Genomic DNA, 20,923 nt, shown 5'->3' with positions numbered 1-20,923 from the left:
CATTACTGAAATGGACCAAATCAATGACCCTCAATGTATGTACAGTATACTTCAATAATTAACTGATTAGACCAAATTTTATGAAACTACCTATGGCATTAAAATACAATTTAATTATTATTAATATGTAAAAAAAAATATAGTAAAAACTCTAAGTTATATCTACATACATATAGGTATTGTATTAGATTATTTAATATTATTAATAAAATTAATAATTAATTCATCTATAGGTACTTACATTTTGAAGCTAATTTGTTAATTGATAAGAGTAGTATACATTTGTATGTTCTGCGCACTTTTGACTGCGGAGATTGCAAATTTTTAAGGGGGATTTTTCCCCTCAAACTTTTTTTTTCTCCGCTCTACCAGACTGCGGAGATTGTAAAATTTTAAGGGGGATTTTTTCCCTCAAACTTTTTTTTCTCCGCTGTACTAGTAAAAAACACTGATTCTCAAAAACCATAATGTATGTTCTGCGCACTTTTGACTGCGGAGATTTTTAAAATTTAAGGTATAGTTTCCGCCTTTAACCAATTATTTTTTCCCCTGTTACACATAAAGTTTAAACAGTGTATACACACTTCAACACTATTTATTTCCCTTGTAAGTTAAACATTCAGGTTACACAATAATTTCATTTTTTTTTAATAAATTATAGATAAAAGTCGTTTTATTGAATTCATTTCAGTTCAGACAGTTCAGTTAATATTCAACCATCGTTCAATCAGGTTCTGTTAGTTTTAATCAAGTTTAATTCATTTAAGTTTTTTTTATTTTTTTTTTTATAAAAAATGAATTTTCAACAAATAAACAACAGTTTTTGTTCACTTGTTTCGTTAGTACGAAACAATGCATATCCTACATATCCAGAATTCACTACATTTATATCAAGATTGAAAACATTCAATTTATTTCCGTTGACTTCATCTCAAGATAAATACTCATTAGCTGAAAGCGGTTTTATATATTCAGGGAAAAAAGATATTGTTGAATGCTTTTGCTGCGGTATTATATTGCATCGTTGGTAAAAAGAAGATAATCCATGGATTGAACATTCAAGATGGAATCCGAAATGTGTTTTTGTATTATTATCAAAAGGAAATCAGTTTGTTGAAAATGTAGTAAAAAAATATGGTAAGATTATCGATATTTGTGATTGTGATTGTGGATCAAGGTCATATGATACTGTTGTTTAGTTCATTTAACTTTCTATATTTCAATAAAAAAAATCTGAATTTAATAAACTTAAATGTGTTAATAACTTATTTAATACCTCGTGAACGTATAGCCTAGTGGGATAACGCGTCTAATTTAAATTTAATATGTTAATGATTTTTAAAAAATGTTTCAGGTTCTATCGAATTAGGTAGGTAAGTATAATAACTCTTTACTGTTTATCCAACTAGACACTATACGTTCACATTTTTTTTCTTTTTTTTCTTTTTTAACCTTACATTTGTTTAGTATATAACATGTATGGATAAACAAAACTTGTTAGTTTGAGCTAAGCTGTCTAGTGATCATATTCATATTTCTAGAAAAAAAATACTGTTTACTGTTTTTTTTATTTTATCAATATGAATCCATCAATCGTTGTATTAAAATCTGTGTTCGATATTCGTCCTTTTAGTAAGAAAAGTGTAACCGTTGGACTTCTAGTTAATAAGCAAATTTCAATTATTATATTATTAGAATGTAAATTAACTAAAAAAGTTGTAACGTTAGATCTTGATCAGTGGTGTAAGTTAATGTGTGAAAACAATTTTAATACAATTATCGAAAATTTGCATACTCGTTGTAAACGTGTTAAGATAGCTGATAATTTTGTCTACTCTGTTAATGTAAACCAATCAACTATAGTTTTATATTCTAATGATAATTATATAACATTATCTCATATTGATCTTCATCGTTTGAAACAATTACAACATTGTATTGACTTGTATATTGTTGAAAAACAGAAAAAATTGGAATCATACAAAAAAACGTTTGATACAGCTTATACGTTAATTAAGTCTGACGTAAATGGGTTACCATCATCTTGTCAACGAAACGAATTTACAAATCAATATATTCAAAATTATGATTTCAGCTACAGCAATATACAAAGTGAAGATTGTTCATTTATGTACGAGTTATTACAATTTCATTTTAATTCATTGTCGAACATGATATTACAAGATTAGTGATGTAATATAAAAAAAGTTTCTTAATTTATTTTAATTTATCGCTTGTAAAAAAAAAAAAAAAATGTGAAATTAATACCACTTGTATACTAACTTTCAATATTTTTATTTTTATTTTTTTTGTTTTTATTTTTATTTTTATTTTTATTTTAACCTATAAATGAATTATTATTATTTTTTTTTATCTAAATAATAAAAAATAAATATAAATTAAAAAAATTTTTTTTTTTATTAAATAAAATTAATCCAACACCATATCCTATTACATACATTTTATAAGTTTATTTTTTTTGGTTTGTGTCTGATTAGCTTCTTGGCGGGATGTCGCATCATTTTGTCGAAAACAGATTGAATGAGCGTCACCATTTCTTTGGCTGTAGTTAAATCATCCGAATGCTGTCCTGTTAAAGATATTTTGAGTGAGCATTCAGCATGCTTCCATCTAAAAAAGTTAGGTTAGGTTAAATTAAATTTTATTATAAATATTTCACTTTATATATATATATAATTATTATTATTATTATTACCTATCTTGCAGAGCAACTTTATCAATTTTAGCACATTTATAATGTGCTATAGTCCAGTAATCTACAGCCGTATTGTCTACAGGTGTCTTAACCGTTAATGAACAATCATCCTTTTTTATATTCAAGGTGTTCTCTGCATCGGTTGGTATAGTTGGATCTGTTATTAAATCTAATATTTTGTCTGTATAACAAATAGCAGGGCTCTATAAAATAATAATTAAATTATATTTTTTTACTTTTTCGTAATATGTCATAAATTTATATAACTCACCTTTTTCGTCTTTTTCGATACTGGTTTCTTCTCCGGTTTTACAGCTAACCTTTTCGATGTACCTTTTTTTTGAGATGTTGTTGCAATATTATCCTATAATTAAAATAGACGATAAGCTGATGACGGTTTACAAAATAAATTTTTCATAAAATATTTAATGTCTTTTAATTAAAATAATTATATTGTTGCGTGCCAGTATCAGATTTGAATCCAAATGGTTAATTTGAATGAAAGTTAAACTTAATAACGTAATATGTTTTATTGCATACAAACAAAATACATGTAACAAATAAATAAGTGGCTGAGTGACGTGAAAGTGCTCAGTTGTTGATAGCTTTGGTACATCTGCCGTTGCTGGTCTTCGGGCTCCCTTATATATTGTGGTGCGTCTCTTGTTTACGTCGTGTTTTCGCCTTCTGGGTAAAACCAGGTGTCCTTGTTGTTGTTGTTGCAAATTCGGACACGAATTTGAGAATGTGCAATAACATCTCAAATGCATCATTAGTGCACTGTAATTATTGGTGCGCTTACTATCCCGACACGTGTCATGGTCATAGTAGCATCCGCATTACCCTTGACACGAGGCATGGTAATACTAACTTAGCCTTGTAATCTCGTAGATATCTTATAGATATCTCGTAGCCCATAACACCTCCCCACAAAAAAAAAAGGTTTATGTCTGCAAGACAGAAATCTTTACAATTTTTCTTAAATGCACTCAGTTACACTTACAATTTCAGTTTTACATTGGTAACTTAATAATAATATTAGTTATATCAAATTTTAAATCAATCAAGAATACAATATAAAGTATGTTAGTACAGTATATATTATTAATATATATATTTTTTAATATTTGAATCTCCTTCACCTTGATTAATACAATTAAAATAATAAAATAAATTTGTGAATAATTAATTAATATTACACACGAACGTTACGTTCTACCCACATACCAAATTAAATGACTGAATAACTAAACTTAAACATAGGATATAACAGTATTTATATTCTAAAAATGTTTTATTAAATTCTCGTATTGTTGCTTTTTTAACACATAGTTGAATATACACTTGGTATATTCCACATCCAATCTCGGATCATGTGCATACGTAGTCTTATGTTTTTTTATACATATTTTATCATGCGTTTCTACTAAATTCAACAATCTTCCTGTTTTATCAAATTTCCCTATATCTATTTCAAAAATAATCTCCCTATTGTTCAATTTCTCAAACTGAATAAAAAATTCTTATTAAAATACTTATCATAACATGTAATGTTTAACATTGGATAATTTAAATTTAACCTTTGTAAAATTGTTTTATCCGAATGCCCATTCCACACTACTATTATATTATTTTCCTTATTCCCTTGTTTGATATAATGATCAATATACTCTCTCTCGTTAGATTATTTCTTGTTGAATTTAAACTCTGTTGTAACTGATCTAACACGCATCTCGTAATCTCTTTTTTTACACAACAAATATTCTTTTTATCTCTTTAACTGCTACTTGCAACTCTTTCTCAATCATAGGTCTAGCTTTTTCGTCAATTGGTAGTAATAAAGGTCTACCTTCTAACTTACTAACCTCAAATCTCTCCAAGCTATTTGACATAGCACCAGAGATAACTACTATGCTCGTTCGTTTTACCATTGAAAATTCAAAGTCCATGATTATGAATTTATGTGTTTCTTTTCTGAATAATATAAACAATTCAATATTAGTTAATTATATCCTATGTTACATTTTATATATATTTATTGATTATTATATTATACTTATTTTTATATTATTTGTTATTATTTATTATTTTTTTTTTTTACGAATAATAATGAATTATTAATTTATATTAATATTAACGTGGTGATGATGGTGCGCTAAATGGTACTTCATCATATATTTCTGAAGCAAAATTTCCCCTTCTTACATTTCGTATTTGTGATCTATAGTTAGCCAATCTTCTTGGTATATCAATTACTTGGCGATTGCTAACGTATCTACATTTTAATAGTATGTATATGGCTATTATTAATATAATAGATAGTATAGCCAAAATTATTGTAACATACAAAAGATTTGAATGTATGAACTGGTGTTTTTGACTTTGTTCTCTAATAACTTCTTCGTCTATCATTTGCTGAATCTCATCAAGTGATTTTGACACACTGTGCAGATCTGTTAATTGTATTTTTGATGTATTATTCCATACATCGCTCAATTTATATTTATGTATATGTTCAGGTATTTTATTAAATATATTTTGTATTTTAGTATTAGGTACAAAATCTTATAATTTGTACTCGAAATATCCTCTATAGGAGTCAACACTGCGTCACGTGTGAATACTTGACAATTTATGTCTAATATAGTTATTGCACCTGAAACCTTAACTTCTTGAACAAAGGATTCGGGTAAATCTGTGCAACTTATTGTCAAAGTATCATCTCCAGCATGTATCCATGTGTTTTTATTAAGAATTCTGTGGTAAATGTTTCTAAGTAATGAAAATTTGTTAATAGTACATCCCGTTTGAAATGCATCCGGTGCTTTAAATATTTGCATTTCACATGGTGTATTATCATTGTTATCTAACATTGGCTGTGTAGCCTTGCATATTCTGTATATTGTTGTTTCAATGCAATCTTTTATCTCTTTTTCCGTGTAGGTAGTAAATTGTTTTCTATCCTTAGTTATTGCAACGTAAGTATATGTATTTGTGGACATATACCATGAGTCAACTCCATCTTCAATAAATTTTATTGGTAGTTATTATATAATGGTAAATTATCATAAATCATATAATATATTCTTGTAATAATAATTGTAATTTATACACAATCTTATTTTATATTATTTTTTGTTCATTTTCATAGTATATTATTTTTTATTTAAAAATTCACTTATTCTGACTGACGCTTCTGTTCCCATAGGTATGGCATATTGTTTTTAATTGTTCGTTCTGCTGTCTGCTGTTTTCAATGTTGATGCAAGTTCTTGTGGTGTCATAAGACTTGGATGTATTAACCCCTCTCTTGCAGCTGTTATTATCTGTTCCAACGTTGAGGTTTCATACGCATACTGATTAGTTATTATAGTGTATAGATTATGGACTTCGTCAGCCATTAGTAAATCTAATACGTCATCAGTTACATTCTGTAATTGCATCATCATCTCTCATGTAATTTTTGTTCTTTAGTTGATATTTCTTTATATAGTGCCTCTGTTTGATTTAGTGAACTAGCAATCTTTTTAACTGCTGTTTTTACTACCGTTGTTTGCGATTTCACTATATGTAAAATATTAGCTCCTGTTTCTTCTGTTTGTTTGATTGCTTCTCTAGTTTTCTTTGCACATTTATCATCACATACACCAAATAATGTATACATTGCGTTACCCACAAAGTTTATTAATCCCCTTTTGTTTCGTTTATTTTCTTGATATACATCGGTTTGATTAACTCTACCTCCTACTAATGACATATACAATCGTTCTTTTTGATTAGTTATTTCATCATATAAATCAGTTATTACTATTTGATATTTCCCACACAAATCTATATGACGTTTGTCAGTGTATATATTTGTTATATTTTTCATTTTCAAACCTAATAAGTCGTACTTTGTATTATATTCCTTAAGTGAAAAATACGTAACCAGTTTATACTCTGCTCCTATCACCTTAGTGGGGCCTAAATTTTCATAATAAAAACCTTGGATTGTTCATAGGGTACATATGTATAATATTCCGATGAATTTATTTCATTAGCACTGTTAAGTCCAACCATCATCACCAATCTAAAAGTAAAATTATATCTTCATTATAGTACTACTTAATAACATTAGTTATATGGTTTGTTAGTTTATTACATATCATTAATTATTATTTTTTTTTTTTTTTTTTACAAACTCCCTTAATCTATTCATTTATACTATATATTTTAATTAATCATTTGCTTTATCATTATAATACCGTTTTACATTATTTTTATGTACGGTAATGCCTCGTCGGCCACGTTGTATAACTATATTTTCATCTCCTATTACTTCAATTACTTCATATGGTCCTAACCATAGTGAATTAAGTTTGTTTTTATGTGCGTTATCTTTTAAAAGTACTAAATCTTTCACGTGTATATTTACAGGATTCTCATTTTTGTCATATCGGTCCTTACTTTTTACTTTGTGTTCTATTAACTTCTCTCTCGCTAATTTATGCGACACTTGCATACTCTGTTTCAAATCATATAAATAATCATCATAATTATATTGTGGCTCTGGCTCGGATTTTAATTTAATTGGTATTTCTAACGTACGCCCGTACACTAACGCGTATAGTTGAAAATTAGTTGATGTATGTACCGTTGAATTATATACAAAAAATGCATATAGTAACAAATGATCCCAATTATTTAAATTCTTATCCACATAATGTCTTAAGTACTCGGCCAAAGTTCTATGTGATCTTTCGAGACCTCCATTTGTCTGTGGTCTAAAAGGACTAGTATTAACTTTATTTATTTTTAACAGTTTGCAAACTTCCGTAAATGTTTTGCTAAGGAAATCCGTTCCCTGATCTGTCAATATCGTTCCCGGTATTCCATGTACACACACGAAATGTATAACAAAGCTTCCGCGACCGTGTTTGCCTGATGATTAGGTATTGGTACTCCTAGCGTGTATTTAGATAAGTCATCTTGCATTGTTAAAATATAATTATTACTAGACAAGGTCGTTGGTAATGGACCTACAATATCTAAAAATATTTTTTCAAATGGTTTTGAACTTGTTGATGTAATAGCCATTGGTTGCTTTACATGCCGATTTGAAATTTTATTTACTTGACACGATGTACAATTTTTTACGTACTTTTTAACATCATCTTTCATACCCTTCCATCTAAATTGCTTCTGTATGCGTTTAATAGTTTTATTAACACCTAAATGACCTCCTAGTTTAGAATCGTGAAACTGCTTTAATATAGTTACTTTCTCTTCTTCCGTATATTCTACGTTCGCACATACCATAATTTCGATCTTAGTATTACGAAATATGTATCTTAAAATTGACCTTACTTTTTCCCACTGTAGATCATCATTCATACCTAGTTTATTCATTGCTATTTTATCTAAATTATTTTCCTCACAAAACTGTTTCAAGTTCACTAACGCTATATACATAGTCTCGTACGTTGACCTCTGACGATCTTTATTTTTCGTTACTAGAAATATTATATACCGGTCATTCTGTACTACATACGGCGTATCGCCTATCACTTTACTAACTGGTAAAAATGAAGTAATTCCAAACTTACTTTTTATTTCGTAATTTATTCCTGATGTTAAATTATATTGTTTCGCTATTTCTGTCACTATGTGATACTCTACTGGCGACTCCAAAAGTGTACCTATAGCTTCTTTTACATTGCTATTAGTAATTAGCTGTGTTTCCATTTTCCCAAGAAATTCCTCGTACGACTCGTTTTTAATTTCTTGTATCGAATACATACGACTTAACGCATCTACGTTAGAATTTTGCACCCCAGGTTTATATCGTATCTCATAATCATATTCTTCAAGTTGTATTCGCCAACGTGCTAACTTCGATAATGGATTTTTTAAGTTGAAAAGCCACGTCAAAGGGCGATGATCACTAAGTATTATAAATTTCCTTCCATATAAATATGGTCTAAACTGTTTTACCCCTAAAATTATAGCTAGACATTCTAACTCGGTTGTGGAATAATTATTTTCACTTTTATTCAACGTCCGTGACGCATAAGAGATTGGTAAGTCTTGACCTATTTTTCCCTGAGATAATATTGCCCCTAGTGCTTTATTACTCGCGTCCGTAGTTAATATGAAAGTCTTAGTGAAGTCTGGATATTTAAGTATTGGTTCAGAACATAAAGCTGATTTCAATTTATCGAATGATTTTTGACATTCATCACTCCATAAAAATTTAATGTCTTTCTTTAAAAGATTAGTTAAAGGTTTCGCAATTGCACTATATGAATTTATAAATTTCCTATAATACCCACTTAAACCTAAAAATGATTTTATATCTTTTACATTAGTTGGTTTTGGAAATTCTAACACAGATTTCACTTTCTTTTCATCAGGTTTAATTCCATTTTCTGATATTACGTGTCCCAAATATACACATTCACGTTTTAAAAATTCACATTTATCTGGTTGTAACTTCAAATTGTTAATTTGTAATCGCTCAAATACTTCTACTAACTTCTCATTATGATCATACAAATTTTTCCCGTAAACAATTATGTCGTCTAAATAAACTAAACATTTTATTCCTATTAAACCAGCTAAAGCTGAGTTCATAACTCTTTGAAAAGTTCCAGGACTAGTTTTCATGCCTTGAATCATGCGTTTAAAATGCCAATGACCTTGATTGGTTGAAAAGGCTGTTAATTCCGTGATTCTTTTTCTAATTTAATTTGATAAAACCCACTAGAAAGATCGAGAACAGAAAATAATTGACATTGTCCTAACTGGTCCAATATTTCTGTAATATTAGGCAGATTATGGAATTCATTTATGGTGACTTCATTTAATGCTCTAAAGTCTACCACTATTCTAAACTTTTGTTTACCTGAATTGTCAATTTTCTTTCGCACTAGTAAAAGAGGAGAGTTCCAATGACTCCTTGAATTTTCAATAATATCGTTATCCTCAAGTTTCTTAATTTGCGTATTTATCTCATCTTGTTGTGAATGAGGAAGTCTATAAGGTCTTCGGTATATAGGCGGTTGGTCGTTTTTTAATCTTATTATATGAGTTCCCGCGTTGGTGAAGGTTAGCATGTCCCCTTCCATATGAAATATGTTATTATACTTCTCGCATATTTTATAAATAGATTTTTTCTCATTCTCATCCATATGATCGGTTCTTATTATGGGTGAAACACGATTGAGGACGCTTTACCTTTTTTGCAACACGATTGCGGACGATCATTATATAACAAAAGATATTATTTTGCACCCAAAAAATGACACGACTGCGGTCGAAATTTAGTGTAACGTTGCCAAGTTGGCCGACGCAGTATACCAATTGCAACAATTATAAGTTCACAGTATTAATACAATTACAAAAGTACAAGAAAAAGTTAAAAATTGAAAATCAAAAAAAGTAAAATAACAAGCGCTGAATATAATAATATGATATAAACATTTAAAATTTAAAATAGTCAAAACGAGTAAAATAACAAGCGCTCAATATAATAATATAATATAAATATTTAAAATAAAAATTAATAGTCAAAAAAGTAAAAAACAAGCGCTCAGTATAAAAGGTATATATGGCCCTTTTGGCACTTAATAATTGTAACACGAATATAATAATAATATAAAACAAATCGCTATTAGAGCGTTAGACCTGGTATAACTAATATAGATAATAAAGGCCCTTCTGGCCCGCAATAAAAAAATAATATATAGCCCTTTTGGCTCAACAAAGTAAATGTTAACAATACCTAATAATATAATAATATAATAACAATAAAAAATAACTCACGGCTTGTCGGTGCACTGCTGGCCAGCCGCTACCTATGCCTATAATACACTGAATAAAAATCACACAAAATAAAATACACAATTACAACGATGCCGATAAATGACTAATTATGACGCTGAGTATAATAAAATTAATATTAACAAGATATGTGAGCGTGACGATTTGCGCACACGTCGTATATAAAATATAAAATGTATAACAATATAAAAAGGGGGTTGCAAATTAGCACCTTGTGTACCCAAAAAATAGAAATATAATATAATATGTAGCAAATTTGATAACTAAAATAATATTGTTAACACGACGCAACGGACTATCTCACGGCGACGTACGGAGAAAGACAAAAATTGCGGCGGCCGTGTTAAGCTACGCGGACCGGCGAACCGGCGGCGGCAGATAACGCGCCGATACCTGATTAGCATATTATATAATAATTCACAATACAATTAACAAAACTAAAACAATATAAATAAACAGTTAACAATGATTACGTGTGCGTGAGTGTGTGTGTGTGTGACGGTCGGCGGTGAGGCATATTAAAATATTAAATTTCGTACCTACGTTCGCGCGAACATAGTATTGTATTGAAACCGGAATACCAATATGTAGGAATAACTAAAAATCGTAGACAATTTACAACATTTACCGAAACAGAATTATTACACTGTACCGAAACAGAAACCTTTACTATTTGCCCGGAATTCCAACCAATACAACACGAATTAAAAGAACAACCGTGTGAAATTTCTTTATTTAAAAATCCAGACCAGTTACCACAAAATTTTGAATCAGGAGTAATCATTATTTCTAAAAATATATACCACAAACTTAAGTAGGCCAACACATGGATATACACTACAAAAAAAGATACATTAACAATTACGTGTCAGGGAATACAAGAACCATATATTGAAAAAATTAAAAATCAAGGGATAATTAAATTAAATCAGGAATGTAGAGCTTATGCAGAACATGTAGTGCAAAATCCGACAAGGGAGATCAAAACGAAGTATTTCACAAATTTCATACCTAAAATCGGAGTAGGGAGTATATCGTATAAGATCAATAACAGTATCAAGGACATTAAAATAGAAAAGTAGAGACATAAGTTCGACTCACGCAAACTCGATAACGTACACGAAATGGCCCACTCGCTAGACGATGTAGAAAAAATGATAGACGAGGAAATACTCAGACAGTCCGGAGTAGAAGTGCAAAGTAATACCAATTCATTAATGATGTATGCAATTATGGCATTGTTAGTATTCTCCATGTTTCTTTTGGCGTTTATATACATAAGTTATAACTGACCACTATGAGGGCCATAGGCCATCGAACAAGAACTTTGGATAACGATATATCGAATAAAGAAAGAGAAGTCATACATGTGACGTCATCGGCAAAAGGGAATGGGGTTAAGGAAAAGCTACTAGGTGACACACCAGATAGACTAGCCCTAAGTAATATGCCTCCCTTACTAAAAGAACAATAAAAATGTATAAATTGAATATATAAATATTATAAAATATAATAAGAAATAATATTAATAATATAGTATAATTTAGTAGTAATAATATAAGTTATTAACAATCACATAAATATATGAGTATGTAATAAATGTATAAATAATAAATATAAAAATATAATCACAAACACAAAAATGTTTAATTATATAGAAAAGAGACACATAAGTTCGTAATTATGGACTTCGAGTTTTCAATGGTGAACAAAACAAGCATGGTTGTCATCTCCGGGGCTATATCCAATAGCTTAGACCGTTTTAAGATTAGGAAACTGGAAGGACGACCTCTTTTGCTACCAGTTAAGGAGGAAGCTCGACCTATGGGTGATACAGAGCTTCAGGTGGCAGTGAGAGAAATCAAGAGAGTTTTCAGGGTCAAGACCGATTTGAGAGATGCTTGTTTAGACCAATTAAAACAAAGTTTGAGTTCAACAAGGAATAATTTGACTAAGGGATATATAGAAAGTTACATACGTAGAGGTAATAAGGAAAATGTAATAGTAGTATAGAACGGACATTCAGATAAAAACATTTTAAAGAGATTAGACTTAGACCATTATCCCATGCTAAACATAACGTGTTACGATAAATATTTCAATAAAAAATTTTATATTCAATTTGAAAAATTAGGCAATAGAGAAATAATTTTCGAAGTAGATATCGGTACATATAATAAAACAGGAAGGCTACTTAATTTAGTAGTGACCCATGATATAATATGTAAAAAGAAACACCATACTACGTATGCGCATGATCCGAGAATGGATGTCAAATATACTAAATGTATATTTGATTATGTGATACGGAAACAGCGATATGAAAATCTAGTAAAGCATTTCTAAAAAAAAATATAATATAAACAATAACAATAAAACAAAAACAACGGTTACATTAATAATCAAATTACGAACGTAAAATTTCTTTTTCAGAAATTCATAATTCTATAAATTACAAATCAACTCTACGAAATAAATAATAACCAATAATGGATAGAATGGAGCAATTAGCTTCGACAATATCGTTTAACACAGAAACGCAATTTCATATTAATCCAACACGGGGAGAATGGCATAATTACACAGCTTGTTTTGATTTTCATATAGTTACCGCTAATGAAAATATACTCGTACCTTACGAGGACGAAACTATATTGGAAATGATTGAGGCAGCCAAAAGATTTTTGTATGATATAGCGATAGACAGAGAATTTGGTGAACCATACTGTTATGAATTAAACTATTACCTCGAAATAATACAGAATCCACGAGATATATTGAATTACAGTAGATAAATGTATGTCTAGAATGAATTGATCAGGTAAAACGAAGTGGTTGGGGCTGTACGAAACACCTATCGACATAACATTTGACATATGATCGATGGGGTGGATTCTATGGCATCCCCAATGAGTAAAGAGTGATCAAGTGAACGTATTAATCAATTAGGGTTGTTGTCAATGTGGACGACGTACTTCAAATGATTAGTATGTCATTCCATGGGCAGCGAATCTTGATTGAGTAAATAAAATAAAAATAACATACAAACTGGAATAATAATAAATATATATATGCACTTAGAGTTAAGAAAACATACTGTACGAATAAGTTACTATTGGGATATGGAAATAAATTTGAATTATGGGGAACTTTATAGATTTTATATTACTAACATATTATAATAAGTAAAAATATTATTGTATTAATTAATTTACCATATAAGAAACTATTGTAATCAACACATTATACCAACCACATATTTTATTGGAACTATCAAATCAATTATAAATTATAAGAAAACTAACCAACATATTTAAAACATTGAATTATATAACCAAATATTTAATCTAACCATTTAATCATTAATTATATTATAATCAAAATATTTAATCAAACTATTTAACCATTATATTGTAATCAACCCATATTTAATCAAAATTATATATACAACATATACATCATATATTCATATTATATAACGAAAATAAAATGTAAAAGCATACAGAAAATTGTTATGTATGTCTTATATCAATAACTTGTAATCGATTATTGTAAACACTATAACATTGTAATAATTTGTAACTTAACTATTTTGTACTGAACTTTGAAAGATTTCTGTCTTTGAGACATAAACCTTTTTTTTCGTGGGAAGGTGCAACGTGCTCTGATAGTTAAATGTAATATATGAATTACCATAGCCAACAATACTCTAAACATTGGGGGCATAGAGGACATCCTTATAGTTATTTTAGGGTGAGCAGTCAAGCAAGCAATAATAAAACCGAATCTAAAAACAAAAGGTAAAAACCAATCGAAAGTATCATCGCCCGTATGCTTTCTACCCGCAGGAAGGAAATAACAAATAATCTGGTGACATATTATGGATACGTAATTACCACCCGGTAGAGTATATTAGTTGCGGAAGCACTCACCCGATAGAATACTATAGTCATATAATTGACGCGCGCTATCGCCCGGATGACGCAAAGCGTGGGCAGAAGCGGATGCAGGTGCAGAAGACCAACAGGAGTCTGAGGGTACCGCGGGAGTCCCTAGACGATATAAAAGGGGGTCCAGATTAGGCACAATTCAGACGTGATCCACCAGAGTCAGAACGAGCACCTTCACGTCACCCAGATCAATAGTTTTGTCATTTGGACATAGAAGATTTTTCACAAATTCAATTAATTGGACTTAGAATAATTTTTAAATAAAAACACTTAGAATAATTTCGAGAGTTTTCATTATTTCAAAACAACCTTTCCGATTCGACATCAATTCAACTGATTGTACGTGGCACGTTACATCATCCTGTCTGATACTTTCTGCAAAGTTAAATTGAATGGTCTTCTCTTCTGGAGTTATCAATGAGGGAGGGTGTACAAGTCTTCCTTGTTGATGGTAGCCTTTGATGGTTTGACTCCTTGAAAAGTGAATCCTACCGACTGCGCCAAATTGTTGTGTGCCAGTATCAGATTTGAATCCAAATGGTTAATTTGAATGAAAGTTAATCTTAATAACGAAATATGTCTTTATTGCATATAAATAAAATACATGTAACAAACAAAATAAGTGGCTGAGTGTCGTGAAAGTGCGCAGTTGTTGATAGCTTTGGTACATCTGCCGTTGCTGGTCTTCGGGCTCCCTTATATATTGGGGTGCGTCTCTTGTTTACGTCGTGTTGTCGCTTTCTGGGTAAAACCAGGTGTCCTTGTAGTTGTTGTTGCAAATTCGGACACGAATTTGAGAATGTGCAATAACATCTCAAATGCATCATTACTCATTAGTGCACTGTAATTATTGGTGCGCTTACTATCCCGACACGTGTCATGGTCATAGTAGCATCCGCATTACCCTTGACACGAGGCATGGTCATACTAACTTAGCCTTGTAATCTCGTAGATATCTTATAGATATCTCATAGCCCATAACACTATTTTAAATTAATTTAACTGAATAAAAATTACAAAAATACTTATTTAATTTACAGATGTTTCTGAAAGATCAAAAAAAAAATTAAGGTATTAAAGGACTTACTTGATACATGTATTGAGAAAGGAAACATTGAAGTTCATTCAGTATTTGATGATCATATTTATTATAAAGCTTTAGCAGTGGATTGTGTGGTCTTTTATGTTTGTGGCTATATAATTAGGAAATTAGCTAAACGTTATAAGTGTGAAGAATTTACAACATATTTTAATAGTTCAACAATAGCATCTGCAAATCCTGTAGCTGCACAACAAATATAAAATCCAAAGGCTGGTTATTACATCCTAACCATAATTTGTTTGAATTTATTAGGTACATAGAAGATTTATTTACCTAGAATTGTAAATATGCTGATGTTTTTGAATTAACTGTCAACCACATAACTGAAAATAATAAACAGTTTTTGTTTCCATGCTCCCTGCATAAAACCGATGTTATGTCTGATATAATAACATATTACATTACAATGCGCATGCGGCAGTATTCAGTATTTCAAAATAGAGAGCAAAACAAATTAAGTTCAAAAAAAAAAAAATTGTCAAAACTAGTCAACACTTTGTTAATGTTAATGTTAACTTTTTACCTCTATAATGCACCAAGGATATTCACTTTTTTATCGGAAACCACCCCCATAGTTTGAAATTGGAGCATTATTTCGACTAGTTATGCTGTACACAGACACAAAACCAAAAAAACACACACCATTGTAAAATCAATACATTCATCACTTCGTTCAGAATCTAAAATGTGTAAAAATATGCACAAATGCAAAATAAGAATTACATTAGCTTTGCGCAGGGGTGATATCGTAACGTAACCAATGTGGTGCATAAGAGGTGCGATTATTGCTAGTTGAAAAAACTGCATTAAAATGACATAGCACCAAAATCCCAACCCTAATTATAACCGAAATCTTATGTGGCTTACACACTAAGCAACTAATTGGGAGCCTCGCTATCTTCAGAAACATAGATTAATCGCGCAAATAAAATACGTTGTTTAAATTTGGCAATGAATTTCCTGTTGAGTATGCCACTTTAGATATCGGTTATTCCAGCTTCCATATATTATATAATATAATACAATCTCTTTTATAAATCATATCTATATTTCTGATTTACAAAATATTGAGCAGTTCTTTTTCTTTTTGAGATTTCTTACTTATTGTTATATTTCTGTAAGTATATAATAATTATTGACTAAAAATATATATATTATATATCTTTTTAAGTTTAAATTGTACGTTGTACATATTCTGAATTCTGCATCTTACATATTATTTTGACAATTAATTAAATTATAATTAAAAATGGATGTGCCATCAAATAACGGTAAATATTATTATATTTTTTTAACAAGCTTTAAAAAACACATTTTTTAAAAACCATATTGAAAGTTTATTTAGATATTGTAAATCAGGACCATGCCTATCATATTACCAATCAAGAGCATGGTAAGTGTATACAATAGATTTACCTATTAGAAAATATGTAATTAATTATTTAATTAACATAGTCTAAAAATTACTAATATATATAATGACACTCAAGGTATTATTAATCATGGTCATGACTATGTACCGATGGATTTGGTACACAATGATAATGGTATGTATTTAACCGTTTAAGTAATACAAAATAGTATAAATAATTATTACTTTTTTTTTTAAATAAATAGATTTTACGGAGCCCATTGAAAATTATAACCCAGGTATGTCTTTATGTTATTTAATGTACTTTTTTCACTAAAAACTTTCTATGTATAATTACATGAAATAGAACCCCAAGAACCCTCACATTAAGTCCTTAATTTGGAAAAACCCAAGACATACAAAATAGTTTTTGGTACACAAAGGACAACCGAAATCATACGGGATAATCTGGGCTTCCTTTATTACAAAAATAAAAAAACTGAGAACAAAATGTGAGTAAAAAAAAAAAGTTACTTAAAATTTTTTTTAAAAATGAAATGTTAAAATTGTACAGATATTTGGTATGTCTTGAAAAAAAAAACAAAAAATTCATGTCGAGCAACTGCTCATATATCCCCTGAACAAAATGATGATAAATTGGTTTTGTGTAAGCAACACAATCATCAAGTAAGACCATTCAACGAGGTGGTACCATTATTGAGGCAAAAGTTGACAAAGAAGGCATTACAAAAATCTGTATGTTCATATTCCTCTAGAGGAATATACATGGAAGATATTGTCTAGTAATACATATTCTTTATACTATTTTACAAGACTACAAATGAAATAAATGTCCTTTAATAGTTGCAATTTGTTTTATCTGAAAAATTTAAAAGTATATTTATATGTTAATCTGTAAATAATTTATTTTTAATTATAACACTGACTTACTTAATAGTTTTCCAAATGCTGCTCAAGACTACACCTTTTTACAAGGGTCTGAAAGGATGCGTCGTCTGAGGCAAAAGTCATTTCCTGTAACACCCGATAATATTGAAGACCTTCATACTTTACTAAAGGCAAATAGCCAATTTACATTAACATTACAAAATCCATCAAATAAGTAAATTAATATTTATTTATACTTTAATTTAAGTAATTTAAAATACCAACTTTAAATTTTAATAGATTTTATCAAGGTCCTTTATTAATTAATCAACAAATAAAAGGCTTAATTTTTTGTAATATTTCAAATATTCAACTACTAGCACCAGAATTAGGAAATGTATGTAATGTTTTAAATCTTAAGACTAAAATATGATAATTATTTAATTAACTATTAATTAAAATATAAGGTTCGGGTAACAGGATGTGACGGCACATTAAAGACTGTACCAAAATTTAAAAAGAAAGATGTCTACCAAATATTTACTTTTCAAGTAATCTATAGTAATGTGGTAAGTCATAAATATTATAATCAAGGAATTGAATATTACTTCAAAAACATACAGGGTAATTTTTTTATCAAACAATACTCAGTATTTCAATAAGTAAAGATTTTTTTCAAATTTCTAGATATATGTTTGAATGTGGTAATTTATAAAAAAAAAAACCATATAGATTTATGAAATGTTAAGTATAGGTTGCCATTTGAAAATCAAAAGTTGATAGTGATTTACCTAATATAAGAGTGAAAATAGGGAAGAGTTCCACAATTCTAGAACAGTATGGATCTTAAATTTAAAATAAAATAAAAAATGAAAAAAGTCAATACTTCACCCTGTATATTATTTTTATTTAGCTCCAAATCTTCAAAAAATGTTTATTCTGCACCTGGAATTTTCCAAGATTTCAATATCTACAATATAGCAAATAATTAAAAATCATAACAAGAAATAATATAAGCAGTTATTTAATAATGCACATACTTGGTTATAGAGTTTTCCATTGGTATATGCAATTCTATCAGGGAAGACAGAAGAAATATATGTTAAGTTGCTGCCATACATCAGAAATGTTTTACCACTAACATACAGCCAACTCACAATAATAACCGATTATGAGTATGGATTGATGAAAGCAATAAAAACTATATTTCCTGAAAGCGATCAACAAGGGTGTTATTTTCATTTTTGCCAGGTATCTATAAAATATAGTTCAAACACTTATTAGTTTTTTTTCATGAAAATTAAAGAACGCAATTATTAACATTTTATTTTTTGGCAATAATACGTTTTATTAGAAATAAAAAAACTAGTATTTACCACTTGATTAATAAAAATCCAATTGCTGCCAGAGTGTTGAGAATGGTAATTTTTGAAAATTAAAACTATAAAATAATACTTTTCATAATTTAACAAATAAATTAAGTTAGATTCATTACTTACAGGTATTGGCTTTACCATATTTGCCCGCAGTAAAAACTGACGATATCCCATCAATGGAGGATGGATTTTAAACAAATGTTGATTATGTGAACCAATTTCCCAATTTAATAATGTGTCTTGAGGAATTTTTATTCGATTATATTTGGAGATATTGGTTTGAAACGATGGGACTTACAGCAATAACAGTTTTTAAAAAAGATATTCGAACAAATAACTTTGTTGAAAGTTACCATTCTTCATTGTTAAGACTCATCAAACTTCGCCCCAAAGTGTGGGAATTCCTTAGTAAAATTTAACCACTAATTATTAATTTTGTTCTAAATGTGAACTAATAGTGGCAGTTAAATGTGAACCTAATACAGTAAATAATTGTTAATTAACATGAATAATATTTAAACTTTTATAATCTTCTATCTTAAGGTATCAATGTTTTAATTGCAAGGTGTTCCACGGTAAAGGCAAAGTGTATTTTAACCAAAATTATATTAATATGTTTTTGTATTAATTTGTTACCTAACCTAAGGTATAAGTGAGTCTAAAATTGTATTTAAAAATGTATTATTTTATATTTATTGCGATGGCAATTATTTAATCTAATTAATTCTTAAATTCTATACTTTTTTTATAGATCAATAATTGTTTTTAGAAAATCAGTTATTTGTTGAATTCAGACAACTAAAACAAAATTTGAAGGTTTGAATTAAATTTTAAGTTTATTGAAAATTATAAATTTTTGTCATTAACACTTAGTTTGAATTTTTCAGATTCAAAATGGAGGTCCAACGCGGTCAAGAACAGCCAATACTGAAGCGATTAAAGATTTTTTGGTTGATTACACCCAAGATTTAAATTTAGATCGCCTTTTATCATTTTTGAGACGTGCAGGACACAGAGTAGATGGTTATATTATTCAAGAGATAGGTATCCACTAACATTTCAGCATCCACCCACCTACTTATTACAAAACTCCCCTAATTTTACAATAGGTATTTTTGACAATTATTATTTTATTATTATTATATACATTTTTACTAACTAATTTTACTAGCACCTTTAAATTTCATTTTACATAAATTAACATAATCTAATATTAAAAAAAAAAAAATACACACATCATTGTAAAATCATATTTCAATTCACTTTGTTCAGAATCTAATAATACAAAATGACATAATGGCCCAATAATAAGCAGCAAAATAAAGTTTAATTTTTAATAATATAGAAACTAACCTAAATTAACAAAATACAGAATAGTTTACCAGTTTACCATACTGTATTATATCTAACCATAAACGACTGTTGCAACTTGCAAGTTATTAGTTAACTGAAATCCGAGATTAATGAATATTGAATAATTGAATAATTATAAATAAGTATGGTTGTTGTTTTTAGGAATTTGTATTTTAGATTTTAGAATTAAAACAGGATTAGGTATGATATTAATTGTTATTAATTATTGTTGTTACTTGTTGTGTATACAACAATATTATGTCCATTTTCCTTCACAAAACACACACACATAAAAAATATGTAACCCCGGTCTTAAATACCCACGTAATTTTGACGTCTCAATATAAAATGAATAGTACGAAC

General features: G+C 29.0%; 2 long non-coding RNA genes and 2 pseudogenes across 3 annotated transcripts; 3 read left to right on the top strand and 1 right to left on the bottom strand.

Moving 5' to 3' along the window:
* Positions 1-1,035: 1,035 nt before the first annotated feature.
* LOC126555327 (uncharacterized) lies at positions 1,036-2,170 on the top strand. Its single transcript, XR_007606818.1, has 3 exons — positions 1,036-1,137; positions 1,355-1,373; positions 2,096-2,170. It is a non-coding gene; the product is annotated as an uncharacterized LOC126555327 (long non-coding RNA).
* A 241-nt stretch (positions 2,171-2,411) lies between these two features.
* LOC126555326 (uncharacterized) lies at positions 2,412-3,155 on the bottom strand. 2 transcript variants are annotated; one of them, XR_007606816.1, is made up of 3 exons: positions 2,988-3,155; positions 2,717-2,919; positions 2,412-2,631 (listed from the first exon to the last, which is right to left on the bottom strand). It is a non-coding gene; the product is annotated as an uncharacterized LOC126555326 (long non-coding RNA). The 2 variants fall into 2 exon arrangements; XR_007606817.1 differs by having other exon boundaries at positions 2,717-2,897.
* An 8,509-nt stretch (positions 3,156-11,664) lies between these two features.
* Positions 11,665-17,092, top strand: LOC126555324 (uncharacterized; annotated as a pseudogene).
* Positions 17,093-17,114: 22 nt separating this feature from the next.
* Positions 17,115-19,626, top strand: LOC126555323 (uncharacterized; annotated as a pseudogene).
* Positions 19,627-20,923: the final 1,297 nt, after the last annotated feature.

The sequence above is a fragment of the Aphis gossypii genome, unplaced genomic scaffold (assembly GCF_020184175.1).
Source record: "Aphis gossypii isolate Hap1 unplaced genomic scaffold, ASM2018417v2 Contig00802, whole genome shotgun sequence".
Lineage (NCBI taxonomy): Eukaryota > Metazoa > Arthropoda > Insecta > Hemiptera > Aphididae > Aphis > Aphis gossypii.
The sequence above is the reverse complement of the archived record's forward strand: the minus strand, read 5'-3'. Positions and strand labels throughout refer to the sequence as shown.